This window comes from Lates calcarifer, linkage group LG12, assembly GCF_001640805.2.
Source record: "Lates calcarifer isolate ASB-BC8 linkage group LG12, TLL_Latcal_v3, whole genome shotgun sequence".
NCBI lineage: Eukaryota > Metazoa > Chordata > Actinopteri > Centropomidae > Lates > Lates calcarifer.
In genome coordinates, this window is record NC_066844.1 from 27,720,215 (window position 1) to 27,733,787 (window position 13,573).

At 41.6% G+C, this 13,573-nt stretch overlaps 1 protein-coding gene across 1 annotated transcript in view; it reads left to right on the plus strand.

The window, feature by feature from the left end:
- Nucleotides 1-13,573, plus strand: part of asic1b (acid-sensing (proton-gated) ion channel 1b) — a 133,327-nt gene that overhangs the window by 72,028 nt on the left and 47,726 nt on the right.

The following is a 13,573-nucleotide window of genomic DNA, read 5'->3' on the forward strand; positions in this document are numbered from 1 at the left end:
TAATTTTTAGAAACTGTTGCAGTGATACTCATGTACAAACTGGCACACACACAATTGAGAAAACAATGAACAAATGGAGACGGTCTGATCTAATATTTGTGTCCAGTTTTTTTTCCATTTTTTTTCCACATTAGTAAGAGTGGCCTGTGACAGAGCTATGAGTTTAACAAGAAAAAATGAGATAAAGCCAAGAGAATTGAATTAGGTGACTGTTGGAGAAATGTCTTAAATGTTGCCTCAAGATAAAAATCAAAATCAGGAACATACACTAAAATAATTTGTGTGTATGTGTTGTAGAAAGATATTTAAGACTTTGGAATCATTACTGTTAATATACTGTCTGTGCTCCTCTGTCTCAGTGAGAACTGATACAGTCCAAACATGTTGGTAGCGTTAACATGTTGAACAGAGATGTGGCAGCCTGTCTCAGGTGAAACATCTCTACCTTTGTTAAACCAAAGCATTGTGGGAAAACTGCAGCTCATTAAGTCACTGTTCATCAGAACATCTGTAATATAACACACAGATGCAGTTATTACCCTGTGACTATAATAATTCATGTAGCTGTCAGGGACACGGTGACTCTGTCACCACTTTACTCTAAATCAAATAATTCTCTTGAGTCAGTTAAATTAGTTTCAAACATAATTTATGTTCTGTTTATTGAATGGTACACACAGTTAGACACGCTGTTTGGAAAGTGTAGGGAGCTCTAAGCTTACTCTACATTAAATGAAGCTTCACTACACTGAAGCTACACCCAGAGAGATGTAGTTTACCTCTGAACATGTGTCCAGGTGGTGTGGCTGCTCGCTGACACTGTCAGTTTCAGATAACTCAGGAGAGCCTCTGACATGCAGCTCTTACTTACAGTCTATCTGTTTGGCAGCTGGTTTCAGCTGCTCACTGTTTTGCTCCGTTTATTTGCAAACTGTTTTTAACAGTGCTGCAGGAACTTGCTGCTTCCACAGATCTGTTTGTCGGCCACTTGTCACATCAGCTGTCAGCCTCAAATGAGTCCTTCAAGCCTGAAGCAGGTTTTTTTTCTGTCCTGCTGTTGGCATTTTTTCGTCCGTGGCAGTTGTTCCCTGAGGGTTTACTCTCCACTGGGAAGCCAGAGTCACTTCACTATGCTGCGTATTTGTTGCTTGTTGTAACATACAGATCAGGAATAGGTGTCACTGTTGAGTTGTTGTTGGGGTGTTTGGCACAGTCAGTAAACTAACTAGCTGCCCAGCCACTGTTCTGGCTTCAGCTAATATTTATGATCAATTCATCTGCTGATCATTTTCCTCATAATTCCATTCCATGATTCTATAATTCCCATCATATATTTCTCAAACTCTTATTTGACTGTGGATGGTCATTTTTACTATTATCTAACATTTAATAAAGAAAATATTCTGCAGATGAATTGATGATGAAAATAATCAATGACTGAAGTAAGTTTATTCAGCCCTGACAGGAGAGCAGAGGAGCTGTGGTGCCCCACATGTCCATGTCCTTGTTTTCTTACGTGGATCCAGACAAAGTCACATCGGTCATTAACTCCATTGATCTTTTTTAAGCCAGCTAATCATGATTGATTTGCTGCTGGTCACCTGATTGGCTCCACTGACACCAGTAGGGGTGAAACTGTCCCAGCTGCTCCTTCCTGTTTGATAATGACATACAAGGTTAGTGTCAGAGACGTTTGACTGTTGGATCTGTTTGGATGTGTCCTGCAGTGACATTGTTATAAGGCAATGAGAAGATCCATATATGGCTGCATGTCTCAAAGAGAATGAAGTCAGGCTTTAATGTATCATACATCAAGCATGGTTATCAAAGGAAAATCCTCTGCTCAGACGTGTCAGTAATTGTAAGCGAGTGGTGATATAACACCAGCAGTGCAGTGTTGTTTAAGCCTGTGAGTTTCCCCTCGTTTCCTCACTTCTTCTGCTCCTCCGTCCCCTCCTTCATCCCTCATGCGCTCTCCCTTCAACCTTCCCCCTAGTAGCAGTGCCTGATTCATTTTCCCGGTAGCAGCCTCAGTTCCCTGTGATTTATATGTTTATGGTCATTACTGACGTTGAGTAATACATTTCCATTCGTCCCCTCTTCTCCGTCTTCCCCCATCTCTCTTTTGGCAGGGCCCTGGGGTCCTGCGAGGAATATCAATTACTTTGTTCCTGTTTAATCACAGTCTTTCACTTCCTCTCACGGCACCACTTCTAGGACGGCAGAAACAAGTTTTGTTTGTGAGCTGTCTGTTGTTTTATTTTATCTCTGTGTGTTAACCAGCACAGACTAACGACTGTAATACCTTCTCATTTGAGAACAGCGCTGCAGTTTGCTCTCATTAGTCTTCAGTTGTTCAGTATTGTAACCAGCTGTTGTTGAATAGTCCTTACAATATTTACTGACACAATAGTGATTCAACTCTAAAGCTGTATTCACACTGTAGGCTTTCTGAGTCCTGAATCACTGCTCATGTTTTTTCTTTCTCTCTTTTGGATGACTGATTGTATCTATTCCAGGATGTGACCTGTATCTGATACCATTTAAACTGACAGGGAAGTCAGAAAAAATAAGCAGAGAGCAGCTGCAACCAAAACATCACAATCTGTTTTCTTAGCCTTTCTGCTTCTCCCTCTCATTTTGAAAACATTTCAGTTACAGTGCGTGCTCTTCTGGTTTTGAATTCATCTCAAACTAAAATCAGATGTGCTGTTTTACCCCTTTTTTTCCCCCAACACTGGCTGTGTCTCATTGTCTTCCTTGTTAAAGCTGACTCAGTCAAGCTGCTGCAGCGACCAGAATGGTGAAAGATGCAGCCCTTAGATACTGTCTCTGCAGCACTGATAAATCATGTTTTGAGCCTGAAATACAAATCTGAACTGGGGTCTGATGTTCATGAGTTTAGAGGTTCCACTCTTATTGCTGTTTGCATTTATTAGAAAACTTCTAAATGAACGGCAGAAAATGAAGCTCTCTTTAGCTACAGTGTTAAAGAAGAGAACAATTAGTGGATTAATCAGACAGAAAATAATCAGCAATTATTCTAATAATGAATTATTAGAATAAAGTCTTTTGTAAACACAAAGGCACCCCCTGGTTCCAGCCTCTCAGCTGTGAGGCTTCTCTGTTTTCCATTGTTGTTAATTTGATTTCTCTGGGTTTGGGGCTGTTGACCAGGCTTATCAAGAAACATGAAGACATCATAGTTGGATCTGGGAAAAATTATTAATTCATATTTTAATCAGTTCATTATGACAATTATATGCCAGCCAAATCAAATTCATTGATTAATTGGAAAAAATGATGATGAGCAGAATCGAGAAATTATCACCATACTGACTTACAATCACTTGATGCAGAGAGGAGAGGTTTTGGTGGGGGGGGTTGCTCAGCCTCCTCATTACTGGCTCCTTGACAACTACATCAAAGTCTCCTCCCAGAGTCATTCACTTGAAAATTCCTGGTTAGCAGCAGCTTCATGCCGCCTGATGGAAGACATACCTGGGTTTTCATTTGGGTGACTTTATGTTTCAGCCAGCTGCAGCTAGCTTCTCTCTGTATATCCAGCTTTCTCAGCACAGAGTCCTAATGAACTGAGACTCCCTGTACAGTACGGCCTTTTTTCTCTTCTCATCCAGCCAGGTAGCTGCCTGCAGCATTTATCAAAGAGGACTGAGGCCATCGCTTGTAGGCAGGGTTTCATTCCCTTAAGTGAAGTGTTGTAAAGTTACTTGAAAAGCAAGAGTGCAATCAGTTCATTTCCTTACATAAGTAACATAGCACAGAAAAGTACTGAAGAATAGTTTTATTAAAGCAAACCTCAAAGCTACGTAAATGCAAAGCTACGTAAGCCTGGAATCAGTGAAGTAAGGCGTAGGCATATGACCAATTTTAACCTCTCCAGATCCATTATTCAGTGGGTGAAAAACATACTATATAAGGAGCTTACTCCAGAGGAGAGGAGAACTAGCAAAAATAAATAAAGAAGTAAATAAGGAACATGCGAGTTGTGCTGTCCTTATCAGTCAGATAACAGAAGATGCTTTTCTTCCCTAAGCTGTGTTTTCACTGAGGAGTTTCTCTGCCTGTGATGCAAATATCATCTGGCTTGTAAATTGGGCATGGTGCTATAATACCAAACTACTTGATGCTGTCACTGCACCTCCTCGGGACATAGTTTAATGACTGCCTCTTGTTGACACTATGTGGCTTCGCTCTCCAAGTGCTGCTATTTCTAATACACATATTGGATTGGAGTCCTTCTTTCCCATGTAAATCCTAACACATCATTATTATTTCTTCATCTTGTATGTGTGCGTCGAGAGGCTGCAAATGAGTGAATCTACGAATGTGAAACAGGAAGTTGGATGTTTGGAGAAATTTGAATTGTAGCCAAACACTTTATGAGAAAATACAGAGAAGAAGAAATGGCTTTATTCAAATTAATAATTATATTTACAGCTTTCCCTCAGGAAAGGTACAGAGTGAAATGGTAAGATAACAAAACTGAAAGAGAAGAGTGGCAGAAGCGAGCACTCATAACGAAATAGAAGTGACCTTCCGACTGGGTGTTAGCTTCCTCAGCAGTTGAATTAACTTTCCCCATCACTCTCAGCTCTCTGATGTGAATGGCATGCGTGCCACAGCACAACCTTGCAGTCTCATGTTTATTAATTTCCTCCAGCCAGAGATGTGTTAAATCATTGACCCTCTTTTAGTGTCTCATGCTCCAGCTGAGCATGGGAACGAGCAGGGTGTATTGATTTTGCCCCCCACCCTGTCTCATCTGCACCCAGGCCCTTATATGGGATGAGGAAATGGTAAATCTCATATAGTGAGCCCCTGTCAGGGCCTGTCCGGACCCTAATCTTCACTGGTTGATGGCTCTCTAATCTTTTTACTATCTACAACTCATGAGAGAGGCTGAGAAGGTGAATATAAAGTGTTAAACATTGCAGTAATTCTCAGGACATTCTCAGGAACTTAATGAAGAGCAAAAGTTTCTATCACAGTTTGGATAATTTGGATAATTTTTCATGTGTCTGAGCATATACACAAGCTTCCTTGGACCACTGTGAGCAACATCAGACGTGCACACTGTCGCACACTGTAATTTTATGCGCTACATAGCTTTGCTGTGCGTGGAGAAAGCAGGAGCAGTGCGCAATTGCGCAGGCGCGCAGCTTAGAGGAACATTGCTCACAACCACAGGACTAATTTTTCTGTTTCCAGGTACCTTGACAACAGAACAAAGTCAGTGTGAGAACAGACCTCTGCACTGAATCCCTTTTATTATGATTTATAATTCAAAGCAGAACACTTGATCCTGTGTTTTCTTCTTTCCTGGACTTCACTGGTCAGTTTTCTTGGTTCATTTGTCATTTTTCTGTGAAGTTCATACTGAATGTGAATGTAAAAAAGAGCAAGAAGTCACTCCCTTGTCATTTTGCAGCCACACTCTTTTTTACTGTTTTGTTTTGTGTGTGAGTCGAAGCCGGTGGTTATGTTTAAAGGAACCAGCAGTCACATAGGGACATGAACTTATTGGACACAGAGGTTTTGCTGACTGAAGTGAGCCTTAAACCCTCCACCCACCTCAAACTCTGCTCTGCTGTGGGATGGAAATTGATTTGCCTTGGATGGGAATTTTAGACCTGGCAGCATCTGTTAACCACAGTAAAGGCTTTAATGCAAGCAGTAAGTGTGTAAAATGTAGCAGACTGATTAGTGATCACATCAATGGATGGATGGATGGAGAACTGGGGGACTGAGAGCATGCATTATAAAGTCCTCAGGGGCTTAGGTTGTTAAGCAGCCCTCTCAGTGAAATTGGAGAGATCAACAACCGAGGCTGATGCTTCTCCAATTAGACAAACTATCCACATCTCTGACAAATTTTTACTTTTACTTGAAGATACAATATAATCCGTTTAGCAAATGAACAAAATCTAATCTTGTTTCAAAAAGTGATGAGTGCATCAGGCTCCCGTGAGTGTTGGCTCTCGTAGTCCTGCAAATAAATCGAGGTACTCTCAATAATCTCGTTATAAACTCCCCCTTGGAGCGCCTGTCATATTATCTGACATGACATATAGACCTGAGCACAAGCACATGGCTTCCCTCCCTCTCTCCCTCTAGTCTTTTTTAGTCCCCCTTTCACCTTCTCTCTTTCTTCTCCTCGCTCCTTTCCTCTCCCTTCCCCCTGCTCCCTGGAGGGTTCCTCTGAGACCAGTACTGGTGAATACTGAAGCAGGAGCAGAGATGCACCAGGTGTTTTCGCTCAGACGCTGGTGTGTGATCGGCCTGTGATGAGACTGGCTGAATGTGGTTCGGTTGACTGTCCATCATCTGTTGAGGAGCGGCAGTGGGATGAGAGAAAATGTTTGTTTGTCTGCTGAGAGGGTTCTGTACGTTCTGTGGCAGAGATGGAGTGGCTGTCAACATGTGGGCATGTGTTTGAGTGTGTGTCTGTACGAGTGAGTGAAGTACAAATGGACAGAAAAAACACTCAGATTGGTCCAGCCTGTGCTTCTCCAACATGCATCAACCGGCCTCCAGCTGCTCCTCCTGCAGCCTCAGTGTCCTGCCTTGTTAGTCCTCTGGCTTCAGGTAAGCAGCAGTGTGTGTTCCAGCTCATAAATGATTAGACTGAGTGTCGATATGAGTTGGTGCCTGCCAAGCTCTGACTCATCATGGCATGATAATTTTAACAGCTGAAATTACAGTGCTGCTGTAATCATTGGAGTCAGCAGTCCACCCTTCTCCTAGAAATTAAGGTTATTTACTACTAATTTGCAACATTCAGCATTCAAGAACTCCTGATTTTTATGGATTTATTATTTAAATCTGCAAAATGCATAGATCTACAGACAGTCAACAGTAGTCTAAAAGTCGGTCAGACACCCAGTTAAACAGTCATTTCCAGCGCAGAGTCTGCTCACAACCTCTGCTCCTTCTGTGTTTGTCTTGACATTAGCCTGATGCTAGTTAGCACCCAGCCTCGTCAGCACAGTATTCTGGTATTATTTTCAATAATTATCAAACACATGCATATCCCATGCTATGCCTATCTGTCATATCAAGAGTTGCTAAATAGTATTTCATTGTTTTTTTGGAACAGTGACAATAAAGACCTATTCTATTCAATTCTTTAAATATGAGGGAAACCAAGTGTGCTCATGGAGGGAATGTTGAGTCACAGTCCATGTTGAGTTTGGAGCAGTTTGAGCCTTATTTTAGAGCAGTGTAAAACTAATGACATATGCAACCATAATGAAAATTAGACACTGAGACCAGAGTTTCTAGCAGAATATATAACAACATGTTTAAAGACTTTTTAAGGGTTATTTCTGGCAAAAGGAACAATACAGCAAATGTCATGATTGTCACGTAATTCCTTTATTATTTGCATCAGTGTCAGACAGAAATAATGACAAGACACAGACAAAAACACATTATGGCTGAGCCAGAGAAAAGACCTTGGACTTTCTAAACACAGCATGTCTATTTATTCTGATATACTGTATACGCAGGATGACTGTTAAAACCTGCAGAAAAATCTGTCTTATTGTCTATTTAAAGGGTTTAGAGTGAAAACGTGGCTGCCTATTGAGTCTGATGCTCTTTATTGGTATGTATGAAATGATGCAGATGGAGAAAGCTGACTCTGTAATCACTGATATTAGTGTGGAGATCCCTGAGCTGTGTGACTCCAGGTCTGCCCTGATGAATTGGCTTTATGAAAATGCCACTGAGTGACATATTTAAACCGTTCAGCCTGATAACTGTGTCCCTCTTGGCTCTTGTGTTAAAAGGCAGCCTGCTGCCCTGCTACTGTTCCTGTTAGTGAAGGAGGGAGAGCAGAGGAACTGTAAGAGATAACGTCAGAGCCAATCGAACACACTGAATGAGCAAAGGCTGATTTGAAATAGGTGAGACAGAGGGGACCTCACCTTGGAGGTAGTAGGTTGCACTCTGTGATAATCACATTCAGAGGGGAGCCAGTGTAATGCAGCAGGACAGAGAGCCAATCAGACAGCGGCTATCATTGCCCTCCGACCCTGCTCTGCCCGTCATCAATCAGAGTCAGAGAGAGGAAGAGGCTCTGATGTTCCTGACTCTGATGTGAACAGGCTGCTGTTTCCATGGAGTCCATTGATTTCAAAAGACATATCTTATGTCCATTGACTTCATTTTATAAATCCCATCTCCAGTTTAAATGCAGTGCTAATTGCTCTGACTTTAACGTCATTGCTGGGTCTCTATTTCAGCCTAGTCTTTTGTTCTTTTTTCAGACTCTTACTTTAAAAAGTGTTTGATGGCCTGACTGCTGCATATCATCATTAGACACCCATCGCTGCATTTCAAGCTTGTCAGAAATATCACCACCACTTGAGATGCAGAGTGCTCCTGTGCCTCCTGCAGCTTGCTCTCATATGAACAAATATTTGCCAGTCTCTTTGACTTGGGTCTGCATCACAATGAGGTCTGAATATTGTGAATACTGTGGACTATTGCTTCTGTTCTCCTGTGTCAGCTGCAGCCACACTGCTGTACTGTGCTTCGTACACACTGCAGTGGATGAAGGTGAGCAGAAACCACGAGAAGAAAGTAGCACTCCCCTGCTAGAGGAGATCTTTCTTTGAAGGCTTTAGTTGGCAGTGTCAGTGTGTTGAAATCCAGAAATGTTGTGCACTGTTAAACAGGCAGTGACACGAACCAGCTGCTTCAGGGAGCAGTTTTCCACCCCACGGCTGCTGGCTTTTATAAATGAACCAGCCACATTGTGTTTGACATTATGCTTGCTACTGACCACAATCAGGCAGTGAGTAATTCTTAGCAGTAATGAGTCATTTTTGTTTTGTTCTCAAGATTATTATTTTAGATATTAGTTTAAAACATCACAGCTCTATGGCATTCAACTTTGTCAGCTGAGCCACCACAATGCTACACAGACTGAGTCAGTCCTAACTGTTGTTTCAGCCAAGTGACAACAACCATGGTTGTTGAATGGTCAGGTTTAAAGCTGGAGTGTGGGGTAAATGACTCTGGATTTCACAGTGTACCAGAGTTTTAAATCTGGTGTCTGTGGTGACATTCTCATTCTGGCACATTGCTCCATGTTAACAATCCATGTTACATCAGCCAGCAAGGATTGGTTTGCAACAGCAGCAACAGAGACAGAGTCAGCTACAAACGATGGGAATGTAGCAGAGGCTAATGACGGTAAAACCCAGGAAGTGTCCAAGAACAGTTTCTGATGATCTCAATGAAAAAGAAACTCTGTGAGCAGAAACATGGATTGTAATTACTTTCACTGCCAAAGGGGGAGACAAAACCTCCACACCGCAGGTTTAAAAATACAGTTTCATTACAGAGGAGGGAGTAAAGCTGAAACAATTAGTTGAAAATTAATCAGCAACACTTTCATTTCAACAACTCATTTCCTTCAGTAAAAATGCCTAAATATGCTGGTTTCTGCCTCTGAGATGAGATGGCTCTGCTTTCCTGTCTGATGTGATACTGAGCTGAATATGTCCTCAGGGTTCTGAGATTAGTTAATGATTAATCAAGAAAGTATTCAATAGATTAATCAATACTGATTAGTTAGCTGCAGCTGTAGAGGAGAGCTGTGTTGGTTGTTTCTCACTTATTCTCTGTCAGATCCATCCAGTATGAATCTTTTTTTTTCTCTCTAAAAGATGGTGCAGAGAAGTAAACCCATATCCAAGCATCAAAACATTACCAAGCCTTTCTGATGAAGTTGTGGTTGTTGTTGTTATTTTGGTTTGGATGGATCAGAGCGTACTGCATCAACAGAATCTGATATTCAGGAAAATCATTTACTGATACACTCACCTCAGATATGTGATGGTGAAATGGTCCTCAGCCGTACACGTCTACATATACATCACATGGCAGACAGATGCATGTGATGAAACTATGACTCCATCAGTGAGTCTGTCATTTTATCATCGTCGCTGTATCTGCCATTAGACAAGGTCCGGTTTAAAGCAGGTGCTCTGATGCCACTGTGTTTCCCTCATATATCTTTGAAGTGCACAGAGAGCTGTATTTTAAACCTCCCACTTAGTGCTTTCAGTGTGTTTATTCTGACTTTTATTTTCCTGTGATCGCTGTATCTACTAAAGCATTCATTCAGAGTGGGAAAAACTGAAGCTTGAGACAGAATTTGATCAAATAGAGGAGCCAAAATAAACATCTGTGTTTTAGTGTCAGAGTGCCATGGATTAATGATTCATCAGGAAACAGTGGAATGGGAAAAAGGTGTATGGACTGACTGTTGACTTTTTACTAATTCAATTCAAAATGTCATTTGACACCAGTGTTTGTTGAACTTGTCACTCCTCCTGATAGCAGGAGATATGAATTCTGATGGAGGTTTTCCTGAAGGCAGACAGACAGGCACGCTGGAGATGCCAAAGCATCGTACAAGGCTTCAAATGTCAATCATGACAATCTGTTTCTCTTTTTCTCAATCTAAGGATCTGTCTGTTAAAGGTATGTCACAGTCATATGTTTCTGGAGGCTCTTTATACACTGCTCAGTATTTTATAATCAACTGTTTTTCTTATTATCAACCTAAATGTAGGACCAGTCATGGAGTTTTGTGTCACCTCTGCACTGCTTTAAATGAGAAATGTGTTGTGTGGCCACAACAACTCACTTTAAAAAATAGGTCATTGTTTTCTCCATAGTGTTTCCTCCCAGCAGAGGAGCTCCTCATACAGCAGGCTGTGTATCAGATAGCAGTGGCCCCTGTAGAAAGGTGAGGACAGAATATTGTGTTTTGGAGAACAGGATCATTGCCTCATTCTACCACAGCATCTTCTGGGAATGGACCGAGCTTGGTGCTTGTTAACTGGCTCTTTGTTTTTCCTGTGCAGGCCGAATCCATTGAATCCCACAATAACCTGAGAATATGAATGCTTGGCTATTGATTGAACACTTCGCTGTGAGCAAGTAATATCAGCGCCTTGGTGTGTCAGCTCCTTTCTGTGAAATCTTTATTTGGGAATCTTGACTCTGCTTCTCTCCTCACTTCCAGTTCTGACTCAGATCAGATTTATGAGGCATGCATAAATTGTCTACAAGCATCAAGCGTCCATTCAGTCCCTGTGTGTGTGTGTGTGTGTGTGTTATCAGTGTGTGTGTTGTGCAGAGATTATCATGTGACTGTATTTTTTTTGCTGTTTTCTGGGTGTGTGTGTGTGTGTGTGTGTGTGTGTGTGTGTCTGTGTCTGTGTGTCTGTGTGTGTGTGCGTCCCTGTGTGTGCATGTGTGACTATATGCATGTTCTGAGTAATGGGCTTTGTGCATCCTCTCTTGCTGACGGCCAGGATGTATCCATGGCAACGCCAGGTCGATCCTTGCTGTGAGCAGAGCTGGTGAGAGGGACTTGAAAGGGAGCGTTAAACCTCTCCTCTCATCTGCCCCGCGCTCTTCTCACTCTGACCATGGCGAAATGCGTGGCCTTGTTGAAATCCCAGCCTCCCAGGGGTGTATACACTGTTGCTGTGACCGTGGACGCTCACATCACAACACTGCCACCTTTTGACCCGATGAGAAAATGTACCCTCAAAACATGGTCATATTGTTTTTTATTTCCTGTTTTCTCAGAGAGCTCAGGGTTCATCTGTGGAGACAAACAAATGATTTCCCCTGACAGAAAAAATACCAGTTCATAGTCATTACAGGATGATGTTTTTTTTTTTTTTTTGTCTGTTTTAGAGAGTTGACAGCAGACATGACAGAACTGAGAGGAGAAGGAGATGAAGAAGACACAGCATCAAAGGTCCCCTGCTAGATTTGGAGCTGTTTAATTCATGTTACAATAAAATATGTTTTTAGGACAATTTTCTGATGATTTAAAATCCCAAAGCTATTTTTTGTCAGTCTACAAAATCAATAGCTATTTCATTGTAATTTATTTTTACTGCAGTTAAAAAACTGCCTCATCGAGTTAATTTGGTGCTCACCACCGACAGCTCCTTTTCTCACAGTCACATCATCATGAAAAGACATGTGCATCATGATTCTGACACACGACAGCATTTAAATAAAACAGGCAGTGTAAAAAAAGACAGACGGAAAGTATGTTAGTCGTTGCAGTTTGCCATCCTTACTCTCAGCATGATGCCTACCAAGTCTTTGATGCCTTGTCATGGCAGATACAGTCCTTGGAGGAGACTGGAGGAGTAGATGTGCTGCTGCTGCCCCCCTGTGGACATTAACATGCACACTGAGGCAGTGTGAGCATGATGTGAAAGCAATGAGTAATGACAGGCAAAGGATGAACAGGCATATTTAAATGGGGAAGAATTGAGCAAGACAATTGTGTTTAGTTTTGGATTTATCTCTTTTGAGATGCCAAAACAAGCATAGATTTATTACAACCCCACGTGCGTCAATAAATCTGCACTGACAATGACATGAAGATATTTCTGGCAGAAAGGACGTGAATCTCATCATCTGATTTTCTTCAGAGGGTCAGTGAACTACTTTGCTGGGTTTAATTTCCTCCACAGCCGTTTCACAACCTGCCATCTTGTGCCAAATCTGGGATGTTAGTGTGTGTGAATATTCATGCTGTAGTGGCTCTCAGAAGGCCCAGGGACTGCAGCTCAGGGAGCTCTCTGACCTTCTTGTTAGGTCAGGCTGGATGCCGGAGGCTATCTAGTGATCACTAATACATATTCAAGAACCAGAGGCTATCAGACGCTGCTGTTAAGCAGGCTCCAAGATTTAGCCAGATCAAGGCCAAGCCTCAACTCCTCTGCTCTCTTATTGTCAGCAGTTTTTTTTATTCTGTGATGGACAGTCTTCACAGTCACACTTAAAAATATATTGACCAAGGTGGGATGTTTAAAAGCTCAACATAATGGATCGGTTTGGGTAATGTGCTTTCCATTCGTTTTATAAGTTTAATGTGGCTGGTCTTCAGAGCTATCTGTGGTATCATTAGCTGTAGGTTTTTATTGTAAAGAGCGCTGTCATGCCCCTAAATGCATCTAAGGTTTCATTTTCTGGCACCATCGCAGTTCTGAAAATAATCTCAGCAGTCTAATGGAGGTGGATCGATACAGATGGATCGGTCTCTTACATTTCCTTTTCATATCACAACCAACACCACCTCTGGGAATCTGCATTTATCTCCATATTCAATAATGTGAGGATCAATTTGAGATGATGTTTTCTCTCTCTCTTTCTTTCTCTCTCCACTACTTGTTCATATTTGCTTTCAGTTAATCTGCTTTCCATAGAGGTGCTCGCAGCTATGCGGGGGTTTGTAATTTGAAAGAGATTTGTTGGTAAAATGAGCCATTAGATTGAAATAACAATGAGCAAATGGAAGTCTTGATTAAATTCCTTGACTTTCCTCCTCGGTGGCTGCTATGTTACAACTTATTTCCTGATAAGACATCGCACTTGCTTTTAATACTTCCTCTCTGAATCCCCTAAAATTACACATCTCTCTCTGTGTTGTTCCTTGTAGTCTTTGGTCTCTTTTTTTAAAAGTCATTGTAATATCAGATCTTATAATGAGTGTAAG